A 5107-nucleotide genomic window follows, 5' to 3' on the forward strand; every position below is an offset into this window, starting at 1 on the left:
ATTTTAATTATTTTTTATTTTGTTATGAGTGAGTATATTTTTAAATGTATTAGTCAGTTGTACTCTGTTAGTCACTATTTATGTCCTATATTTGTTTTTATTTTGTTGTCTTTTTCTTAGTGATTTTGTAAAAGCTGTTTGTATATTAAAGATATTAACCTTTTGTCCTACATATTGCACATATTTCCTCCAGTTCATGGAGAGATGTTAAGCAGAGTGATATTAAATTTGTGCTGGAGACATCTGTGGTAATAACTTAAATGCTAGTATAAAGTGGTTAGACTTTATTATGGAAACTGTATGGACATATTGAGCCTTATGCTTTAGGAAGGTAGCATTGTTGTATCTACCACAGGGTACAAAAAAAGTTGGCATAGGGGGAAGCAGAGAAAAGCTGTTACAGTAATTTAAGGATGAATGGTGACAGTGGAAATGGCAAATGAAAAATAGATTTGAGAAATGCAGTGAAGAAAGAATCAAGAGGTTTCCACGTTAAAAACTAAAAGGCATAGGGTAGAGTTAGCACCAAGGATTTGAGCTTGGGTGATTTAGATGATACTGCTGACAGAAATGGGGGAGTCAGGAAAAGAATGCAGGTAGGAGAGATGATTTTTTTGGCATAGAGATAAATTAAGCTTATGGGCATCCTCACGGAGATGTCTGTTAGGCAGTCAGGATACTGGGCCGGAACTCAGAGAGAGGCAGAGAGACCTGCAGTATAGTTGGTGGTCATATCCCTCTACTGGGTTTGGATCAGTTTCCCAGGAATGGTTAGGAAATAGTGGAGAAAGAACGACCGCACCTTGGACACCCACAGTGCTGAAAGATGATTATCACTGTTCTCACTGTCATTTTTTCTCTGGCTATACACTGGAGCAGTCTTTGTGAACTCTGTTCCCAGGGCTTAAGGATGGTTGTGTTCTGTTGAAGGAATAAACCAGCAGTAGGATTGGGGGGATTTTCTGTCAGTGAAGACAGTGTGAACCATTCCGCCTCCCACAGTGCTGCACTTTCACAAGTGAGCCCACTTTTTTCTTGTTATGCCAGTAGGACTGATTCAATTATTCCCATTTTACAGATAAAGGAGCTGAGGCTCAGGAGCTTAAAATTTGCTGAGGTTACCTAGGTAGTAAATCACAGTGCTCAGAGGCAGATATCCTTGATTACAAGTTCAGTGCTCTTTTCGTTATGTATACCTTGGAGACTCCCCTTTCAGCAATGTTCACTTCAGAATATTTGTCAGTGGTTTAGATGGATAAGGCTGTGTCTCCTTCAATGTTACAAGAGCAGGTTTTCTATAGATTGTATTGGTTTCAAGCAAAACGAAAAGTATTAGTCTTTGTGGGAGTTTCCCTTCAATTTAAACTAAATGTCAAGTTGTAGATCTTCTTATGTTTTAGTAGCAGAAATCCACCTAAACTTAGCTCTTAACATTCTTAAAGGTAGAGAGGAAATGGAAGTGTAGAGCCAAAGAAATGTATATTTGAGAAAATGAATTTAAACGTTTAAATTGACTTTGGCCCCACCTTTTTCTGACTGTGACCTGAGGGCAAGAGAGCATCCTCCTTAACCATGAACCTTTCTCTAGGCAGATTGCTTCGCCTTTGGGATTGCAGAAACACTAACCAGACACAGCTCTCCTGTCCTGTCCTTTCTTCTGAGTGTGTGTGGGGGGAGGCGGGGGGCAGAGAGAGTCAGCAGGTTGGAGGTGGGAGTTAAGGAAGAAAAAAAAAAGCCTGGAAAAAGCTTTTTTTTAACTTCCTGGCAGGATCTTCAAAGAGAGGTGACTTTCTGTGTTCTGTGATCAGTACAAACATTGTCTGTCTGTCTTTAGACCTGGTTGGCCGACTTTTATGAAGTCCCAGAACTAGAAGTGCCCTGCACAAAGTAAGTGCTCAAAAATTCTTATAAAGCCCCCAGCTTCTATAGCATAGCCTTGAAGGAAATGGGTCTTTGTTAGGGACAGGGAAGAGTCATCTGTCCTACCCCTCACCTCCAGCACTGCTACTTCTTACTGTCTTTAACATGTGCAGGGAAGAAGGAAAAGGCTACTTCTCAAAATATAAGAGAAATTAAGCATTGAATTTAAAAGGTCATTAAATACCACTTCCGGCAAAAAGGAGTAACTGACTTTTCTGTCTCCTGAGCTTTTTTTTTTTCATAATTTTCAGTGTGTCTGTGTGTGTGTGTGTGTGTGTCCCTTCAAGGTTATCCAATGGTACTTCTAAAATGTAACCTATCACATGATCAGTGTCTTTCTTCAGTTTCCAACAAACTGGTTGTGGTTGAGACAGGTGCCCAAGGCAGATCATTTGGAGATGCGTTAAAGGGAACTCACCTTGGAGATTGCATTCCAAATTCTCTTGGCAGCCAGGGAGCCAGTACTTGTAGGCATACTTCTCGACTTATCCCCTAAGACAGCGGTCTCCAACATATTTGGCACCAGGGATTGGTGCTTCTATGAGAATCTAACGCCTGATGATCTGAGGTGGAGCTGGTGGAGCTGATGAAGCTTTGCTCACCCAGCCTGCCACTCACCTCCTGCTCACCTCCTGCTGTGTGACCAAGTTCTTAACAGGCCACAGACTGTTACAGGTCTGTATCCTGAGGGTTGGGGACCCCTGCCCTAAAAAGTATACTAGAAGTTTAAGTCTTAAGTTAATTCCTTCTTAAGAGATAGTGTTTGTTGAAATACTGAGTGAATAAACAAATGGAGGGAAGATGTTAACTGAAGCTGAAGTGAAGAGAGAGGTAGGACATGACCCTCACCTGGGAAGAGTAAGAGCCTTCATTCAGTGGCCATCTGTATATTGGCCTTGAACTAAACTATCAGGCCAACGCCTGGAAGATCTGTTCGGAAATTTCTGCTTGCCTGGACATGTTGAGTATGGCCAGTTCCTTTCATTACCTACGAAATGAGTAACAATAATTCTTCTGCTTCATCTCACAATACCAAATAATGGTATTTGCTAAAATAATAGCAATCTGCCCTAATAAAACAGCCTCCAACAAAGTCACTCGTGATCACTGCACTACCCTGTCTCTGCACTGGCATTTTGACAATAAGATGGCTGACAATATACTTAGTCAAAATATATTCGGCTACTATACAAAAATAAATAACAAATATTGGCAAGGATGTGAAGAAACCAGAACCCTTATGTACTTCTGGTAGGAATGAAAAATGGTGCAGCTGCTGTGAGAAATAGTATGCAGATTCCTCAAAAAATTAAAAATAGAATTATAATATGACCTAGTAATTCTACTTCTGTGTATATACCCCAAATAATTGAAAGTAGGGGCTCAAAGAGATATGTGTACCCTCTGTTCCTTGCAGCATTATTCACAATAGTCAAAATCTGGAAGCAACCCAAGTGTCCATTGGCAATTAATTGGGTAAACAAAAGATGGTATATACATACAGTGAAATATTATTCAGCCTTTAAAAGGCAGAAAATTTTGATACATGCTACAACATAAATGAACCTAGAAGACATTTTGCTAAGTGAAATAAGCCAATCACAAAAGGACAAATACTATATGGTTCTATTTATATGAGGTACCTAGAGTAGTCAAGTTTATAAAGACAGAGGGTAAAATAGTGGGTGCCAGGGGCTAGAGAGAAAAGAAATGGTGAGTTAGTGTTTAATGGGTAGAGTTTCAGTTGGGTTTGCTGAAAAAGTTCTGGAGATGGGTTGTGATGGTTCCACAACAATGTGAATGTACTTAATACCACAATTATACACTTAAAAATGGAGTTAAAATGGTGAATTTCATACATCTTTTTACTACCAAAAAAAAAACATTTGGGGAGAAAGAGTGGAGTGGCATGAAGAAGGCAGAAGGTAACTTTAATGCTTATCTTCCCTTAGAAATGCCCAGATTTTACAAAGGAGACTTTCAGCAAGGTTTGTGTATGGCATATATCTTCAGTTGGTTATTAACAGGCTGGCTGCCTGTGGCTGGGTTGAAGTCTATTTTACAACGGTGGGGTAAATATTAGCTGTTTCCCATAAGGATCCTGAGCTCTGCCTCTGAGGGTTTTAAGCACCAAACTAATGTTCATGGATTTAAATGGAATGATCTGAGTTACCCTAACTTATTTGACCTGCCTCTTGAGCCAGCTCCATCTACCCATACTCAGAGATCCGATCATCTTTTAAAAATGGAATTTAACAATTTTAAGCACTTCCGTAGCGCTTATTGTGTGCCAGAGACTGTCCTAAAGGCTTTTCATGTATCAACTCATTTAATCCTAATAACCCTATAAGGTTAAGTACTATTGTTCCCCATTTTACGTATGCGAAAACTGAGGCACATACATAAAGTTATACAACTATTAAGGTGTGGACTTGGGGTTCAAACCGAAACACTTTGTGGCCCCAGAGTTCGTGCTCCTTGTCATTAGCGCCCCGCCACCCAAATAATGTCCAAGACAAGGGACTTTAATGACCCTGAAGTAGAACTCAAGGGTCCAGAATGGAGAACAGAAATTTGGGGTGAAGTTATTCCCTGCTTATGATCCTGCCTCTCAGCTCCAGCAGAGGCTGGACCGCTGAGGGCTAATGCTAAAAGCGAGGGGACTGGGCTTGTGAGTTTAAGGTCAAATCTTTCGAACCTATGGAATTTCCCTCCAATTCTGAAGCAACCGTTCTATGACGAATCAGCTGCCTATCCCACAGGTTTTGCTATTCGTGGAGTTTGTAGGTGATAAAGGCAGGAGAAATAAAAGATAATTAATTAAAATTAAATGACAATGACCCCTATATAAATATTTTTTTCCAGTGGTTCCAAGATGCGACCCAAGACGAATCTGCAACTCTGGAGTGGAAACCAGGGGGCGGGCCGAGCAGCGACCATTTTTGTTTTGCGGGCGTGCGCTCTCAGAGCATCTTGACTAACAGGACCCCACGGAGGAGGCGGAGCCTATCAGGGAGTGGGGCGGGGCCTCGGGGACGTGATGATTCAAACAGACTAATGAGCTCGGCGCATCTGGCAGAAGCCGCCAATGACCGGGCGTGTTGGGGCGGAGCCCACAAACCCTAGTGGGTTTGGTTGCACGGCGGCTTTGGCGCATTTTCGGCTGGTTTGATTCATCCATTTTGAG

The sequence above is a fragment of the Pteropus vampyrus genome, unplaced genomic scaffold (genome assembly GCF_000151845.1).
Source record: "Pteropus vampyrus isolate Shadow unplaced genomic scaffold, Pvam_2.0 Scaffold217, whole genome shotgun sequence".
Classification (NCBI taxonomy): Eukaryota; Metazoa; Chordata; class Mammalia; order Chiroptera; family Pteropodidae; genus Pteropus; species Pteropus vampyrus.